Source organism: Monodelphis domestica, chromosome 3, assembly GCF_027887165.1.
Source record: "Monodelphis domestica isolate mMonDom1 chromosome 3, mMonDom1.pri, whole genome shotgun sequence".
NCBI lineage: Eukaryota > Metazoa > Chordata > Mammalia > Didelphimorphia > Didelphidae > Monodelphis > Monodelphis domestica.
In genome coordinates, this window is record NC_077229.1 from 368915137 (window position 1) to 368935443 (window position 20307).

At 34.9% G+C, this 20307-nt stretch overlaps 1 protein-coding gene across 5 annotated transcripts in view; it reads left to right on the forward strand.

Annotated features, from left to right (window-relative positions):
- Nucleotides 1–20307, forward strand: part of CDH18 (cadherin 18) — a 1512838-nt gene that overhangs the window by 646317 nt on the left and 846214 nt on the right. The window lies entirely within an intron of this gene.

Here is a 20307-nt window from a genome sequence, read left to right on the forward strand (position 1 = left end):
CGGGGTTCATGTGCAGCGGCCAGACGTCGACGTCATTCATCTTCAAAGGTGGCGGCATGGTGAATGTGGGTTCGTCAGCTGCTTCTGTCAGAGGCAGCGAGTTCTAGTTGCTTTGGTGTAATGCCAGCCCACTTCAAGTTTGACTTTAGCTGATCCTTGAATCTTTTCTTTGATTGGCCTTGTTTCCTGAGTCCAGCTGACAGTTCACCATAGAATACCTGTCTTGGTATTCGCTGTGGGTCCATGCGGATGACGTATCCAGCCCATCGTAGCTGGGTTTTGAGGACCAGGACTTCGATGCTGGTGGAGTTGGCTCTGTCGAGGACTTCCTGGTTGGTGATTCGGTCCTGCCATCGTATCCTCATGATTGACTGGAGGGAGCGTTGGTGGAATTGCTCCAGCTGTTTCATGTGCTTCTGGTACAGTGTTCATGTCTCACAATTGTCCAGGAGCAAGCTGAGGACCACTGCGTTGTACACTTTGAGCTTTGTCGCAGTGCTTACACCTCTGTGTTGGAGGACTTTGGAGCACAGCCGCCCGAGTGCCTGGCTGGCCTTTTGGATCCTGGCATTGATCTTGTGGTCTAGGGACCCGTCGTTGGCGATGGTGCTACCCAGGTACTTGAAAGTGTTGACGTTAGAGAGCTGAGTGCCGTCGATTGTAATGCACGGCTGGTTTGTTGGCCTCCCTGGTGCAGGTTGGGAACAGCACCTCTGTTTTGCTGAGGCTGATAGTCAGGCCAAACAGTTTTGTTGTGGTGGAGAACCTGTCCACAATGGTTTGAAGATGATTTTCTTGTTGGGCCATGAGAGCACAGTCATCTGCGAAGAGAGCTTCCAGGATGAGTCTCTCTGTTGTCTTTGTTTTTGCAGTCAGGCGGTGAAGGTCAAATAGTGAGCCATTCAGTCGGTATTTGATGTAGACACCCAGGTCTAGATCCATCACAGCATGTCGTAATACTTGGGTGAAGAATAGGTTGAATAGTACTGGAGCAAGGACACAGCCTTGTTTCACGCCATTGGAGATGTTGAAGTGATCAGAAGTCTCTCCACCAGATAGGACTATAATGAAAACTATCAAGTATATGTCCTTTGCTAAATGTTTAAACTTTGGGTCATAAAAGCACAAGAAATGATGAAGGTAAAGAATTCAGTCAAATATGGGAAACTTATATGATGATAGATTAGAGTGAGCATAACAGGAAAACAATATAAGCAATGACTACAATAAAGGAAATGAGAAACTATTAAACTGAATCCTGTACAGTGATCAAGAAGGACAGCGCTGAATAAAAGTTAAGATAAAACTCTTCCTCCTTGATTTTCAGTGGTGGAGAACTATGGAAACAGAAAATTGTATATATTGTATATATAGGTTCAATTCATCTGTGGATTGGTTTCTCTGAGTTGCTTTTGTCTCTGTCTCTCTGTTTCTCTCTCACTCTCTCTGTTCTCTCTCTCTCTCTCTCTCTCTCTCTCTCTCTCTCTCTCTCTCTCTCTCTCTCTCTCACACACACACACACCACTCCATTCATTGTGAAAAGGAATTGCTCATTTAGTAGTGGAGGGAGGAGCTATATATTTGGAAATGAAATTGATGCTAAAAATAAAAGTTATTAATACTGATTAAAAGAAAAATTTTAAATGCTATACCTGAAGGGGAATATCTCATATGTATTAAGTGATAGGGAGAAGATGAAGGTGACGAGGGAGCCCCAGCGATTATATATGTAGCAGCAGAAGTTAATAATCTATATTCTACATTGACATATTTAATTTGGAGGGTGAAAATTGCCATTCAGCTTCACTCAGAGAAGGATCTCCTGAATAAAAATACCTTTTCATGCTTTGCAGTTTTGCAGTTCTGTAATTAATTCCAGAATATTTTCACATTAAAATGCCCATATGGCAGGTTCTTTATTTAAATGAGACTTGCTAAGTGTGCATGCTCCATAGTGGGTATAGAATATTTTCGGTTGCAAAAAAAGAAAAAAAGAAAAAGTTTGGTGTCTCATGTTGAAACAAGAGCTTTTCATGATATCCAAAGTAAAATTGCAAATGCTCTTATATTTTCAAAGACAGGCTCTATTAAGAAGATACATTTATAACAGTTTAATTTTAACCCCCTTAATGGATCTTATAAGCTTTCATTTTTTTCTCAATACTGGCAAAAATTCACTTAACTAATTTGATTTAACATAAATAATTTCTTATTTATCCATAAAAACTTGCAGCCAGGGCTCTGGAAATTCTCTTTCCATAAAAGGATCCCTGCTGGCCTTGAGGGGACCCTGACCTTATAAAAGGTTTCAGTTTCTTCTCACACTGTCTGGGTCACTCCTACCCTAGAGACCAAGGAAAAAGTATCTTTTTAATAACAATGAAATCTGACTCATGTCTAGGGTTTTCCCCAAAGGAATGAACAAAATTAGGTTTGCAATGGTACTCAATGAACAGAGCAGATCAGGTATGAAACAGTTATTTCTTCAGCCAGCAAAGATATTCTGAGAATATAAAAGACTGACAAGCAGACATTGACAAATACATAAAACATGATATAATAAGCCAATGTTCCCACCAGCCTCTCCTAGGAGGAGATAGACACTTTAAACATTAAAACACAAAGGACTTTGTGGAATTGCTGAGCAGGCTGGCCTTGACTCTGTACCATCTGAGTAGCAAACTTCGGTTCTGAATATTGTGGCAAGCCTGGCCATGGTTTTGGTTCATCTTTCTGGTGGCTACTACATTTTCTTTTAAGAAGTTATTTCAGAGGTAATTTTCTTCTGTACAAAAATCACAAAGACCCAGGAACTTCCAGCTTCTCAAACACATGAAGTGTCCACCAAGGATAGAAGTATCATATCAAGATTGTCATTCATTTATCAAAACCCAGAGAAAGAATCAACGAATAGGGCTGGGGCTCAGTCTCAGGCTCACGTAGAGAAGCTAATGCATTGAGAGGGGGAAAATATTTCCTTCCTCTTTCTCAGGACAACCAAAGAATGAAGAGCTATAAGAGTCTCATACCATAAATTAAGAATAAAGAAAGAGGAGAATGAGAATAGAATGTGTCTGTTCTTTTAAAATCCATTGATTTTTCCTATTCAGTGGTCAAACATTCTCATTTCAGCCCTCCATCAACCCAAACCAAGCACAGCCCCTGGTTATAACATGCTTTTAAGTCATAGATCAAAGTATGTCTCCAGAAGTAGAGGGCAGGCTTAGGTCTTCAGTCTCCACAGGAAGCACCCTGGAGAGACCACCCTACTGAACGTGATTAAGGTGAAGCCTAGTTCCTCTGAATGTTCCTTGGAGTAGCCAGTGTAATACATCTAAGGAAGCATCTAGCCCCAAAGTGGAATTTGATAGACCACTGAGCCTAAAAATATGTATATTAACTCTTGTAGTGCTCTATACATATTGATAGGTGACCTTGCATATAAGTCCAAAATTTGTAATATTATCTATGGAACTTTGATTATCATTTCCCTCTCCAACAGGAGCTAATAAATATTCTGATTTGGCCCCTGATATGACAAGTGTACCAGGGACAGGAGATTTGGAAATTGGGAGTATTATTAAGGAAGAAAAAGGAATGTCACTTGTTGCTGGGTCACAGTGGCAATAATTATGGTGATCCTTTAGCTTATATCCTATTCAGGTCTGGGAAAAATATACATATATGCACTGTTTTTCTAAAAAAAAATAGGAGTCCCTAGAGGTCTTAGATTTTATCCATCTTTCACATAATTCTTTTTTTTTTAAACCCTTACCTTCCATCTTGGAGTCAATACTGTGTATTGGCTCCAAGGCAGAAGAGTGGTAAGGGCTAGGCAATGGGGGTCAAGTGACTTGCCCAGGGTCACACAACTGGGAAGTGTCTGAGGTCAGATCTGAACCTAGAACCTCCCGTCTCTAGGCCTAGCTCTCAACACACTGAGCTACCCAGCTGCCTCCCACATAATTCTTTAGTATTGTGTAGGTTATTTTTTATTTAGTTTTATTACTCTAACATCACATTATTATCATCCAAAATCAATGCAAATAAGATTTTGACATTAATATATGACTTGTCAATAGGGCTGGCCTTTAAAAAAAGGAAAATGAAAAATTCTAATAGTCTAAATAAATCACAACATACTATACCCATTGCTCACTAATGCGCTGGAGATCTTTTTTTTCTTTTAACTATGCCATGAAGTAAAAGTGCAATTATATGTTCATATATGTGTGCATAGATATCTATGTATGTATTTATGAGATATATGTTATGTGTATGCATATATAGAAATAAAAGAAATTCTCCGGAAACTATATATTAAATTAAATTAAATAATTGGCCACTCATTATTTCTAACTAGCTAGTGGACTCTCCACAGTCCTAAGAGACTCCCTAGAACTCATGTGGGGGCAGAAAGCAGGGCCCTAGAGAGAGAGAGACATAAGTGGGAGCAACTAAGCAGCCAGAGCTAGATTAGGCAATGAGGGGAAAGAGAGAGAGAGAGAGAGAGAGAGAGAGAGAGAGAGAGAGAGAGAGAGAGAGAGAGAGAGAGAGAGAGAGAGAGAGACAGTTTCTGTCAAGCAAGTCAATATATCTTTCTTCTGACATCATCATCTATCCCCTGGACATCTCTGATAATAAAGCAGGCATGCAGGAAATGGAAACTAAGACTTCTAATCTTCCCTCATCCGTTCATCACAGGAAGGGTAGGGTCTTAGGAGGATGCCAACAGACTTAGAAAATGCTCACGAACATTCTGCCTTTTGGCATTGCAATATGTCTACCTTGAGCCAGTTAATTTAACAATCTAAGAGAGTTCTTATTTATAGACAAAAAAAATAGGGACAGGGATCCATTCTCCATATAAAAAAAAGTCAGTCTAGTGCTATGCCTTAAACTTTGATATTCTTAACAAAGAGAAAAGATTTAGACAAAAAAGGGATGATGTGACCCAGTCTCATAGCCTTTGGGAGAGACTGAACTTTAAAATAAAACTTTTTTTTCTGGGAGTTTATAGAGAAAATTATTTCCCAAATCAACATTAATTTTCCCCTCCCTCTCTCTGTCTGTTTCTCTCTCTCCCTTCTTTTTCTTGCTTTAACCAAAAAAAAAAATTAATGCTCAGGTATTTTTTTTTTCCATTTGCTTATAATAACACAGCTGGCAAATGACAGAATTAATATCTGAACTCAAATCTCCTGACCTCAGAACCTCTTATTCAAACAACTTTTATATGAACAAGTTCATCAGATCATTATGTAAAAAGGAATGGACCTTTGAAGAATGAATATAAAGGACAAAAATAGAAAGTGGAGAGCCAGTAGACAAACATTAATTCCTTCATAATTTTGTAGGTTACCCAATTTTCACATTTACAAAAATTATATAATTTGGAAGGGTACTGAATTCATTGTGTGATATTCAGGATTGCCAGGACATGTTAGAATGATGGGTAAAATCTGATCAAAATTTAAGAGGAGGAAATAACAGGTCATATACAAGTTATAAAAAAAATATATATATATATATAAATCAAGGATTGGAACATTGTAGCTGGACTGCAATTTGTATAAAAAAATTTGTTTTTGTGGACTGCAAGTTCAATATGAATTAACAGTGTACTATGATCTCAACAAAGTAAAATTCAAAGTTATTTTAGTTATATTCATAATTTCCCTCCACAAATTAATTCACTTCTACATCTGGTAGTTATCAAAAGAAAAGAAAAAATAACTTACACAATACTAAAGAATTATATGAAAGATGGATAAAAATGGGCACTGAAAGAATTAAAGTCTGACTTTAAAAATGATTTAAGAAGAGAAAGAAGTAGATAAGAATGATTTAGCAAGAATAATTATGTGATATTTTTCATAGTTTTGAATATACTTGTTCATGTATTTTAAATAAATATTTCACTGGTATGCTTATTATCTGAATTTAAACACCATTTGAGAAGTTCGACACAACATATGCATGACATTTATTTATCCATATTTGCAAAAACCTTTACTCCAGGAGTATCCAAGGTCCATTGATTCAGTAGTTTTGTACTCCAATTCCTATTGTGATGACTCTTCACTATTTTTAAACCTTCTCATTTAACTCTTCACATTCACACACATACATAAACACACAAATACACATATTACATATATAAAAATAAATATATAAACTCTGACTATAGATGGTTTAGGAATAAACTAGACATTTGTGATTTTATCAGCATAGGAAACTCCTTGTATGGGAATTCTCTGGACCAAATAAAATAAATGTTAATCCTTTATTGACTGGATCATCACACTAGAGAGTTGCTTGTGGCATGGGTGGCTAAACTTTTAAAACACTGAGAAGGAAACAGGAGAACTGAAGTAGGGACCCAATTATATTTTGTGGCTTGGTCTTAAAAACAGAAATGAGTATGTCTGTGAGCAGCTCACTTTTAAATCATTTCACCGGTATTAAATAGCAATGATAACTACCTGTACACCCATGGGCTCATATAAATAAATTACCCAATAAATAATTAAAAGATCACATTGTTAGTGAATATCTGAGGTATAATTTGAACCCATTACAATTCTCCCCAGTCCCTCTGACTGGAAGGGTTAAAGGAGAGTTATTTTTTAAAGGGTTGGATTTGATTAAGAGTAGTCACCAGGAATTTAATTAATTCCAAAGAGATTTTATTTACAATTTATTTTAAAAATATGAAAATGGGGGAAGCTGGGTAGCTCAGTGGATTGAGAGCCAGTCCTAGAGATGGGAGGTCCTAGGTTCAAATCTGGCCTCAGATACTTCCCAGCTGTGTGACCCTGGGCAAGTCACCTGACCCTCATTGCCCAGCCCTTACCACTCTTCTGCCTTGAAGCCAATACACAGTATTGACTCCAAGATGGAAGGTAAGGGTTTTTTTAAAAAAATATGAAAATGGTGAACCAAGAAATCAGAGAGAAAATAAGGTAAGATATCTAGCCTAAACATTAATTAATTTGTTACTGCCCTTGGGCAGGGAGAGTTAGTTCTTAGCCAGAGGGTTCTCAGCCCTTGTAGCCAAGGTCCTGGACAGGGAGCCTATATCAAGATGATAAGTCTTTCCTGAGGCCAGTTTCTTCAGAGAAAAACCAGCTTTTTCACTAACCTCCTGTCAGTCCAGTCAAGAACATGGTCTCAGGTCTAGTCAGCAGATCAAAGAATGAAAGAATTTTTTTCTCACTAGGAAGTAACAGCTCCATTTAAAGACATTTTCTCTTGCATCACTTCCTGTGCCTTCCCCTAATTCCCCTAATACAACCTCTACCAATCACAGCTGAAGTCCTGTTCTAGGACTGCCCAAGAAGCAGTCAGTCGATTCTATTTCATCATCCACTATCACACATGTGGGTCACACACACACCTCCCACTTCATGATTAAGTAGGATGTTTTCACTTTTGGTAATTAGATCTAAAAATGGGCATATCTCTAAACTCAACTTTAAGTACTGTGTTTACTCTTATGGTGATTAACTCTAAAAATAGTCAAGGGTTACAATTTAATCTTCACAATCAGGAGAGAGTAAAATTTAATTTTCACATGTCCAAATTATGATCTCAATACATGTGTCACATTTACTATTGATATTTGGACATAATTATTCCCCATTTATCATTTCTAGCTGAGTCCCTATCATATACTTTTTCATCCAGATACTTGATCCTCCTTTCAACAAATTCCTGCTTGGTAAAAAATATGATTTTGAACCATTTACATATTTATAACCTCACTTCTACAAATTAAAAAAAAATCTTTTGTTTCTAACCATAAATATGGTGTGAAAAATAATGTTTTGAGGTAGGTTAATCTTTTAAAATTATCATGAATTTAAAAAAATTCTTCCTCCTACCATCCAAAATCATAATATTAAAACTGTTGAAAAATTGCAAAAGCAGCTGGTGAAATGAACACAACACTGGACCTGGAGTAAGAGTTCAACTCTAACTTCAGATACTAGCTGTGGGACTCTGGGCAAGTCACTTAATTCTATCTCAGTTTCCTTATATGTAAAATGAACTGAAGAAGGAAATAGTAAAACATTAGTGAAGTACTATCTTTCCCAAGAAAAGCCCAAAAGATATTATGAAGACTTGAACATGTCTAAAAAATTACTAAATTAAACAGAAAAAATGAAAAAGTTTCTTCAATGCACTGCCCACATTAAAATACTTCTAGTAAAAATGCAAATTATATCCCTATCTCATATATTTTCTACAAAATAAAGACATTTTCCTTTTAGATTTAAGAAAATGTCTCAGTAGTCACTATTATATGTGTGTTTTTTTTTCTTTTAATGTGTTAATTTTTGCCTTTGGTTTTTCTTTTCTATGTGATATTACCTGAAATTTTTGATGGAAACTTCCTGAGAGACAGTAATGTTTAGAATACAGAAAAATTTGTCTTGGGGATTATTTTTTTTGTAAGAAATTCCAAATACAGGCATTTAAATGGTAATTCAATATTAAGCATCCTTAGAGAGGTTCTACAGATATCAAAGTCAGCTTCATTCTAGAATTTGACAATTACCCTATATTTTGTTAAATTAGTACTTTCAATTTTGCTTCTGTTAAGGTGAAAGATTTTTTTTTCTTTTTTACTGAATACCTGAGCATTGACACAATAATGACACATGAAATTTGCTGGATATCATTACTAAGAAGAATCTATTATTCTGTGTATAGTACTGACATTCTCTTCTAAGTCTTCATCAAAACCTCTTGAGAAATAACAAATTAGGCTAAAGAAAAGAGGCTTTTCTGCTTTCAAAAGCATAAAACATTTTGTCTCAGTTTATGAAAAGTATAGATGTTAGAATTGATAGTGACAAAATATATGTTTACTGGCAGTGTTCTTAGGAAGTTGAATAAGAAGTAAGGAAGAGGAAAGTGGTCACTTTGAAGTTCTTCTACAAGCTGGAAACTAATATGTAATCACAAAGAATAATGTATTTAAAGTTTTAATTGAAAAGAAAAGTAAAAGAATTCTCACTGCTTTTATCTTTTCAATTAGTTTTTTTCTTCATGTTTAAATGTAAGTATGCAGTACTTTAAAAAAATCCTTTCTTCTTTTTCCTCCATTTATTCACCTAGCAGAAGAGAGAACTAGACATGAAGGAAAGAAGACCCGAGTTAAAAATTGTCCTCAGACATTTACCAATTGTATGGTCTGGGGCATGCCAGTTAACTTCTCTCTATTGTAGCTTCCTCGTGAAAATAGAGTTAGCAGTGGCACATACATCCTGGTTTGTTGTGACTATAAAATGAGATAATAGTTGTAAAGTATTTTGTAAACCTTTAAACACTACATAAAAGCTATTCATTATTGTTACTACTTATAACATATTTATTAGAGCAATGCCCAAAGTCTACAAGGGAAGCTCAAGTAATGGTTTTGTTAGTATGGTGATACTTATAAGCTTTTTGATTTTCTAGTATTATAAGACTGCTTAGGTGGCATAGTGGAACATTCATCTTACTGTCAGGAAAAGATGAGTTCAAATCCTTCATCAGATCTTTATTGATATGTCACTTAACCACTTTCAGCCTCAGTTTCCTCATCTGTAAAATGAAGATACTAAGAGCATCTACTTTTCAGAGTTGTGATTATCAAAAAGGGTAGCATATGCAAAGTACATAACAAACTTTAATGCTATATAAATGCTAGCTACTTTTATTAAATTGAAAATGCTACCTATTAAAGGGTTATAAATGTTTAAGCTAATTCCATTTCAAAAAAGATCAAGTAGGTGGGGAAGGCAAAAATCTACATCTATTCTATTAATGAAGAAATTTAGACTATTCTGAGTACTAATAAGTTCATTAGCATTTTCCTCCATAAATAGAGAAGTGCTGAGATGTGTATTTAAGTGGAGGAATGCAATATTAACCTCCTGTGGAAAGAAGAGAAAACTGTAGCTTTTCAAGCTTTCTAAAGTCTTTTATTCTTAGATTCTGATTGCAAGCTCATGGGTACTAATTTTCATCTGCTATCTTGCACCTGCATTACTCCCACATCCTCATCATCTTCTCTTTCAAACAGGGACATTTCTAAATGCTTCCTGTAAGAGTTGTTAATATCGACTGTACAGATACAAACAGTAACAAACATAGTGGGCTTTCATGGTTTAAAAAAAAGCTTTAATTAAAGAAAAAAAAGTTGTAGGTGAGCTATGTTAAAAAAAGATGAGAAAATAAATTTGATGGACCTCTTTGGGTTAAACTAATTTTATTTCACTTAATCTTTTCCAAGACACATTTGAACCCCAAGTACCTCAAAAGAATTAACAAATTTAATCAACTTGTATTTAATTTTTGTTGACCTAAATATGTTGCATTTGGTAGAACTATAAAAAATTGAGATTATGTCTATAGATATATATGCAGATGTAGATATTCATTCAGAGATATATTAGCTATAGATATAGATCATCATAAAACTGTCAGGAGTAGGAGAAAATTATTGCTATTGCTTAATTATGGTTATGAAACAGATGAAGAAATCTGCCTCTTCTCAAATCAGTTAAACTCTTTGCAAATTAATTGATTCATCCTGTGCTAATACAAAGGTAGAGTCGAGGTTATTTAAAAACAGGAATATTAACTCAATTATGATAAGATCAGCAGAATAAACCTCCTACAGTCTATAGAATTTCATTCACCTTCAATGAAAAGAAATTCTCAAGTCTTTAAATACCTTTGAATATTTTTTTTTTGTTTCTCAATATTAATCAAAGGTCAAAGGTAATATTTCTTTTTCAAAGTCTTCATGTTTTAACAAGTTCTATATGGCATAAAATCTCTGGCTTAGGATTACTAGGTAGACCTACTCAGTTTCTCCCCAGTAGTCATTTCAGAATCAAAGACTTTCATTATGAAGGGCTTAATATACCTAGTTCAAAATAATTTTAGAGATGAATAAACTTAAGCCCTAGAGATATTAAGTGACATGCCCAAGGACACAAAGGTAGTTAGTTGCAAAGCCCAGAATGAAATGTGTCTCCTGGCTCTAATTTAATGCTTTTCTCATTAAAGCATTCAGGGTTCTCACTTCACTAACTGAGAAAAAAAAAGAAAAAGAAGAACAGATTTATGGAAATTACTAGTAAAACTTTTTTGGAAGGATAAATGCAATCTATCTGGGAAGTTTTAAGTATAGACCTGTCTGGAGGCTGGATGTCGGACTAGATGTCGTCTCAAGGGTTCTCTGGTCTATGATTGTATACATTAATTTAGGTCTTTTAATTGGGACATTTCCTAAGGTAGAATTATAGCCCATTTTGATCCCAATTATAATTTAAAGACACAGCCTGGAAAAGAAATCATTATCGAAATAATACCTACCTTTACTTGAAAGTACAATATTAAAATGTAATTTATTGTATTTTTCACAAAAGAGACTTCTATAAATCCCTGGCTGGAAAATAAAGAAATACAAAGCCAACTTATTTTAAAAATTGGTATTTAGAGTTAGTGTAGTATTATACTTGGCTAAGGGGTCTTGGAATATTGTGCATAACATATGAATGCAACTAGGTGGCACTGTGAATAGAGCTTTGGCCTTGGAATCTCGAGTATCTGAGGTCTAATATAGCTTCAATTATTTTATTTAGGGGTGTGATCTTGGGCAAGTTACTTGGTCTTTCTAAGTGTGTTTCCTCATCTGTGGAGTGGGGATGACAGCACCTACCTTACAGCAGAGTTGTGAGGAACAAATCATGCATGTGGGCATGTGTGTGTGTATATGTGTGTGTGCATCCATGTGTATATAAGTGCTTTGGAAATCTTGAAGCAATTTCTTGTTGTATCAGTGTACTTTTGATAATCAATTATTTTCCTTTAATTTTCTAATTTCTTAGAACATCACTATATTACTGGAAAAAGTAAAATAAAAAGATCACAAGTTCTTTCATTTTTGTATTTTATGCCTTTCCATGGACAAAATAATTATCATTTGATTGCCAACTTTTTGGTAATAGGTCTCTTTATACTTTATTAGGCTGATTCTGAAGCAGAAGATAGTCTTATTACCAGCTTCTTACTCTAGAAATATGGTGGTTAAGCTATAATAACTTCAAATATAGGCTCAGTAAAAGTATTCTACATATTCTACATTTGTAACCATTAGTTTTCATTTTTTGAAATTCACCTAAACTATTTAGCTTATTAAGATCTTATCCTTATTCTAGCTCTGAACATATCATCTATCCTTTCTAGTATTTCATACATACCTTTTCCTAAGGTACTGACTTCAAAAATATGTTCAGTAAAACTTAAACAAAAGTAGATCTCTGGAGTCATTCTACTAGAGACTTTCTTCTAGGAAGACAATTATTCTTTGGTTCCATTTATTTATTCAATTAATTCTGAATCCACTTATTGTGAAGATTAAATTTGACTCTCCCCTGACTGTGAAAATGAAAATACTTAACTCTCCCCTGATTGTGAAGATTAAATTGTAACCCCTGACTATTTTTAGATTTAATCCCCATAAGAGTAAACATGGTACTTAAAGTCGAGTAAGGAGATCTGCCCATTTTTAGAGCTAATCACCACAAGTGCAAACATCCCACTTAATCATGAAGTGGGAGGTCTGTGACCCACATGTGTGATAGTGGATGATGAATTAGAATTGACTGACTGCCTCTTGGGCAGTCCTAGAGCAGGACTTCAACTGTGATTAGTAGAGGTGGAATTAGGGGAAGGCACAGGAAGTGATGCAAGAGAAAATGTCTTTAAATGGAGCTGTTACTTCCTGTGACAGAAAAATTCTTTATTCTTTGTTCTGTTGACTAGACCTGTTACCCTGTTCCTGACTGGACTGGCAGGTGGTAAGTGAAAAAGCTGGCTTTTCTCTGAAGAAACTGGCCTCTTGATATAGGCTCCCTGTATCCCCAGGGCCTTGGCTATAAGGGCTGAGGCCCCTCTGGCTAAGAACTAACTGTCCCTGCCCAGGGGCAGGAACAAATTAATTAATGTTTAGGCTAGATATCTTACTTTATCCTCTCTCTGATTTCTTGCTTCACTATTTTTACATTTTTAAAATAAATTGAAAATAAAATCTCTTTGGAATTAATTAAATTCCTGGCAATCACACTCTTAAATCAAGTCCAACCCTTTTAAAAAATTAACCCTTTCCCCCCCTTACAGCATCTAGGCTCCATTTTTAAATCCTGTACACTGGGATATCATGAGCCATTATCAAAGGCCTTGTTAAAACACAGGCATACAACTTCTACAGCAGGCATCTGATTCTAGAAATCCTCTGAGAGAAGAAAATCAAAGCTAATCCACTTTAAACTGATGCATATGATTCCATATAGGCCCTCTGCTGTTGTATGTCTTTTATTGTTTCAAAGAATCTCATTCTCTTTGATAAGATAGAAAATATAATAATATTCTTCCAGCCCTTTTACTTTAACTTCTAACAGGTTAACATATACTTATTATTTAACAATAACAGAAACAAAAACAAGGTACCCTTTCAGCAGATTGTGTTGAATACCTTCCAGAGATCACCATATCTTGAGCTTCAACCAGGCTTCTCACTTCATTTCCAGTTCATTATCTATGCAGGAACATATTGATACTAGAACCAAGAAGGTTTAAGAACCAACAAGGGTTTTTTGAGTTCTCTATGTTGCAAGTTGCACCCATACATGCTGAGATTCTCCTAACTAAAGGACAAAGCTTCTTTAGGTTTTAATTGGGCGGGGGGTACCTCTTGATTGGACAAAGCTTGCTCCTGGGGGTAAGATCTGTAAGAGGAAAGACAACAGTTTCTCTTATTCCTGCTCTAATAAACCAAAGCACTTACTTTCTGCTTGATCAGAAAGAAAGGTTTCAAGGAAGGGCAGGGGCTGCAATAAATAAAAAGTGTCAGTAACAAGATAGACAAACTACAGAAAAAGGGAGTCGCTTCAGTTCTCTCCCCAACCTCTGCTCCTCCTCTCCAACAGCTGCCTTGCCCATCCTCCTCCTCTCCAGCTCACCTTAATGTTTTGATTCACTAAAATGTTGAGTGTCAGCTCCTTGAGAGTAGGGACCATTGTTTTCTTGTCTTGTATCCCAGAATTTAGAACAGTTTTGACAAGTAGGAAGTGCTTTATAAATGTGATGTCTCTCTAGCTCCTTAGCTATCTGTTTATCTATCACTGCCCTCTTCTTGAAATAATATTCATGTTGGCATGAAGTAAAATCATCAAAACTCTAGATCTTGCTGCTAAGTCTAGTGTCAGGAGAAGCTGTGTATTTGCAAAACCGAAGTCAATATCACTGCCGATTCCAAGCAAGCCTTTTTTCTCTAGGTGGCCTTTTTTTCCTCAATCCTTCCTTCTCTTGAAATATAACAGGTACTGCTCAGGTACATTGAATCCACAATGAGAAGATTCATCCCAAAGCCTTAAGGCAAATAGCAGCTAATCTCAGTTAGCATCCAAGCTATTAATCTTCTGATCCCTTCTTGCTATTTCCTTTCTCTTTTCTCACTGATTATCACTTTTCTTATGTTCCACCTGCATGATGAAGCAGGCATGTACAAACACACAAATGCACGCATACATGTGCACACATACATATATTAATTTCAGAGGTAAGAGTTAACTCCAAGACTATCTAGTTAAAGAGATTTAGGAATAGAAATCCTCGGTGCCATATGCTGTTTGTATCATTATCTCCTTGTCCTTATTTTTAATCTTACCACAGTTAAAGAACACATAGCGCTACATTAGCTAAGTTCAATGAATATCTAGCCAAGGATTCAGTTTAAGGTTACATAAGTAATTTTGAATGTCACGTTCACCTCAAAATAAAGATCCAGAGCTGGTCTGAGGTGCTTAACTAAGAACATCATGGCAGAGCAGGATTTTGGCTCAGACCTAGAAGTCCCTACTTATTTTATGATTTAGGTTAGGGTATTGATTATCTAATCCAGGAGCCATAGATACTAAACATCATGATGCTTAATTGGAATATTATGAGCATTAGGCAAAAAACACCACCAAATCATACTGACATGCTATGTACTTTGAATGATTAAAATTATGTTATTTTGAGTAGATATTTAAACATTACATCTTAGTGACAAGTTATTTGTTGAGACATGTATACACTATTAAAAACTTTTAATGTAGTTCTAGAAAAGGGGTAAACAGCCATTTTAGAATGTTCTATAAAGTACAGAGTGAATTTTTAATGTCAGATGTTTTTATTTACTATCTTTCAGTTGCAAAGAATAACTATTGATATAACTTCCTACTACATGCAAAAAAAAATGTTTATGATTGTGTGCTACTCTTCAGCCTAATTTTTTTCTTAGAAGAGAATTTGAATATAATTTTTTTTATATTTCAAATATTAATGGTGAATGATTTAGATATATTTAAATTAGGCAGTTATACACTCTTGAAATCAATAGAACACATCTATTTTAAATATTATATATAACATATGTAAATATAATATAAATATAATTTTACTTTAATATAGCAGGATCATCTGTAGATATGCTAACTGTAATTTAAGGGAAGGCTTTCTTGCACAAATGACATTCAGTTTCATAATTCTTTTTTAATAAGGCAATCGTTTGTTCTGAAATTTATTTGCTTAAGATAATGAAGCAAGATTACTGAGGAATTTGCTGCTAACTTCTTCCCCTATTCCCATTGCCTTTCTCTTTCAACTTCAGAATAGGTTGATTTATTTTCCTTAGGCTAGTATTATAGTAAGTGCAAGTACAAAAAATGAAAATAAATGTTACTTAAAATATTTTTCTACTAATGAACCTCATAATTCTATTAATCTTATTTTGAAATCTCATCTTTGCCATTTAGTGCTGCTTTCATCAGTCATAATATTTTAGTGTTGTATTTCAAATATTTATAATATAATGATGACAGAAATAAATTGTTACATATGATGGACTTAAGTATAAGATCAGACATACTATCTCTCAAAAATTTTAATATAATATTCTAGTATAAAAATCCATTATACCTGGGAGAAATTGACAGATATTTTTAGGAAGTAGCATGTTTTTCAGTTTTGTGGTTGAATTCCTTTTCAGAGATTGTCAAAGCAAGAACATCTTATTTCATTTTCCTGGCCATTCCCTTTTTTGTTGTTAAAAATAATTTATTTCAGATGGGTTCAAGTATAATTATTTCTTTCTATGTAATTATGTTGCATGATTATATTTTAGTGACATTGGATTGCAAGACTATTTTGAAGAATTATCTATTGATAGAAATAATGAGGCAAACACCCACCATGCCTATTAGTTTATAACTACATGGAATGATTATCTAAGTGAAAAATTGCATTGATTAAATAATAAAAGTAGGAGAGTACTCCAGCATACCTAGCAAACTCTAATCTCTAGCATTTAACAAAATAATTTAGTCAACATTTAAATTTTTATAAAGACATCAATTAAAAATAAAAAATAAGCCATAATTAAAATAAAACTGAGCAACTTCTGGAATCTGATAAAATGGTCTTTATTATTAAAATTAAAAAGAATCTCTAGTTCTAAATATATGTGTACTTCCCAATATCCCACCCCCTCAAAAAAAGGGAGAATCCTAAAGAGATGAGGTTCTTAACTTTGGGTCTGGCTCTGAATCAAGATTTTGGTTGACTAGAAACACTACTACCATTGACTTCTTATTGTGACTATTATGTGATGTCAGTAAAAAATATCTTGCTTCTTTGAGTTGTTTCTATTGTTCAGTGGATGACTATGTCTTTATTCCTTATAAGATATGAGAATATGAAGCCTAGGTGATTAGCATTAGAGTGAGGTCATTTTTGCAATATTAGAAAAGTTGTCACATGTTGATTAATGAAGACTAAAATCAATGAGTTTCATTTATCCAGTTTTTGCTAAATCTCCTGGGACCCCATTGAGAATTTCATTGAAGCATATACATGAAATACAAAGTGATTAGTGAAAAGAACAAAGGTATTATACCAGAATATAGACCCGAGGTATCATATATTTTTAACTGCAAGGAACTTTGAAATGACTTTAAACAAGCATCTCATTATACAAATTAGGAAATTAAATCTCAGGGAATTTAAGAATTGCAAAAAGATTACATAGGAATTAAATAACAACAACAATAATAATAATAATAATAAATAACAATTCTATAGCAGGCACTGTGCCAAGAGCTATTACAAATATTATCTCAATTTTTCCTCACAATAACCCTGGAATGTAGGTTCTGTTTAGGACACACATTCCTTGATTCCAAGTCCAGCATACTTTTTTACAATATCACACCATATGAAAAAAATAGGTTGAAGAGTTCGGTATTAGGTTACACTTCTTTTCAATTTACCTATTTTATCATAAAGATGCTAAAGTAGTTAAATACTTAAAGAACTAAATATTTTGCCTAATTTTGTCCCAGTTACAAAAATTGGCCCTTTTCCACGAAAATATCTTCTATTAAACTGTTAGAATCTAACTGGAAAACATTATGCAAAATGCCTCACTTCTAAGACATCTGCCCTGGACAGATGGGTTACCCTAAAAATAGCATAACAAGCAATTTGTAATATAACTAAAGCACCTCCTATTTCAAACAATGACCATAGTAACTAGGTGATCCTGGTTTGTCTGTGATAAATAACAAGTCTGGGACATTGCTGAACATGTGAATATTTTTCTCTTGTTTTCTTTTTCTTCTTTTGATAATAATTTCTGACATTTCCTAGCTTCTTGCTATTTCTTACTGTTTTTGGCATGAAGTTTTATGAATACTTTCTAGGCTAGTTCCCACTGGATCCATGTGGCTCAGCTTTCCTACTCTCTGCCTATTCAGCACTTAGATGCCCAAGGTCATCCTGAGATCAATTATTCCAAAGTCACAGAGAAGATCTCTTTTTAAGAGTGATATACTAACCCCTAACCTCATGTATGTTTTTCCAACTTTTCCTTAAAAATAATAATTTTAATGCCTTTCTTGAGACTTGGTTAGGAAACTGAAGAAACAAATTGTGGTTAAAATTTCCTCATCATTTCTGAGGATGAAATCACAAGGAATCAGTGCTTCGCTTGACTGGTGGATTTCAATAGGTCATGTGTCTTTCATTTGTGGAATTTGTGGAATATCTTTCTCTGACTATAGCTTAGTAAATTTTTTGGTTAATTGTTGAATGACCTAATCTGTAAGTGGCTCAAATTAGGTGCCCACCCAGAACAGTTCCTCACCTTGTTGTACGTCATCTTTCCAAATGTGTGACATGAGGTCCAAGGGAGAATACAAAATCAAACTTCTAAGGTTTTTTTTTTTTAACTAAAAGATGTTTAAGGATGTATGACTTAATTTCTTCATACAATCTGGGGAAATACAGGAGTAGGGAGAAGGGAAAGAAAGGAGGAGTATGGGGAGTATGTATACAGTGTCTACTATATGCCAGACTCTGTGCTATGTGCTTTGTGCTTTTTGCAAACATCATCTCATTTGTTCTTCACAGCCACCAGGGCTGTAGGAGCTATAATCATCCCCATTTTACAGGTGAGGAATCTCAAGCAGTCAGTGATCAAGTGATTTGCTCAGCATCCTACAGTAAATAAGTGTCTGAAGTCAAATATGAACTAACATCTTCCTTCCTAATTCTAGACCCAGCACTCTATCCCCTAAACAATCTAATCCCCACTCAGCACCAATAAATCACAGCTACTCTATGCCTCAGTGGGTTAAAAAAAAACCTTCTTGAAATTTTTCTTTAAAAACCTTTCAGCATCTTCAGAGCCCTGAGGTTCACTTAGTGATGAGCCACTAAGAACATAATTTAGCTTATCCTCAGACACTCAACATACAGTTCTTTTATGGGCTTATATTCAAAGTTTTCCAAGCTTGATAGGTTTTACCAGATAATTGCTTCTGCAATACCTATTCTTACCCTTGGGGGTGGGGTGGTATGGAGTGGAATGTTGTGCCCTCCCTCCTCTCAGAAATTTCTCAACAGCATCAGACTCATAAAGGAAAAAATGAAATACACCACAGCAAAAATAGCACTAAAATAGAAGTAAGAAGACCTGAATTTTGGCCCTAGATTCTCCACAAATTAGCTTTGTAGATTTTAAACATGTTGCTTAAGTCCTTTGGGTCTCAATCTAATTATCAGCACAATTAGGACATTAAAATAAAAGACCTCTAAGACTCTTTGTTATCTATCTATCTATCTATCTATCTATCTATCTATCTATCTATCTATCTATCTTAGAAGGGATAATCCCTCAAAAGTTCCTGTAAAGCTAAGGACAAGATTTTTATTTCTTTAAAAATGTTTTAATGTAGTTTCTGCAATGCTACCTGGTAAATTCTCATTTTTTTCAAATCTTATCCCAAGTTATATAAACTGTAGTTTATAGGACAGCCTCTCCTGGTCCTCTCCCTTAGGGTTGACTCATTTTGAACTCAATTTAGCCAGGAGGGTTTGCTCCCATTTGTTCTCTACATCTCACCATGCCCTAAAGCTAATGTGACCATGGGCTTTATGTGTCCTATATTTGAAAACATGTGGGTCAATGCTCACTGAAACATAGAACAAATGCTTCATTTCCAGGAACCCTATCTTACTCATATTTATATGAAGCCACTTATCACTGATATTGTAAAGAGGGTTCATTAATCAGTTAGTGCATTGGGCCAAATGAAGCTATCCTCCTTTTATAAACTATTACTTCATGCCACCTCTGAGACACAAATGTGGTCATACCATCAATTTTGACATCATCCACAAATTCATCATGTTCAAGAATTCTGGAATGCCCTTATCCAATCATTTGCTGGCTTAACCCTTCTCTTTCTTTCTTACCTTTTGCATCTTCAACATGACTTTTAATCCTTTGACCCATTAGTTCTCTCCTAGTCCATCTCCCCTGCACTAGACATTCCTCTTCTATATTTGCCTCCTGGTGAACCAATTCAACTTTGTAAAGCCATTTCTCTTAAATTGCTAGCCTCTTAATATTGTTTATTATACCCACCCAAGCTTCTGCCTTGGATCACTCTCACCATTTGATGCCTGAATTTTTGCTGCTGAATGAATGTGCAGAAAATAACATAACCTCTGTGACTGGATCTTGTAAATATTTATATTTATAAAACTTTAACTGGGGTCTCACTGCTGCGAGGCAATCCTACCATACCTCCCTTATCAACTCACTATCTGACTTCACAGTGTCTCTTTCAAATCCTTTGATTCCTCTCTCATGACTCTGTCCTTCTTTTCCTTCACATAAGGCAACTGCCTTTCAGA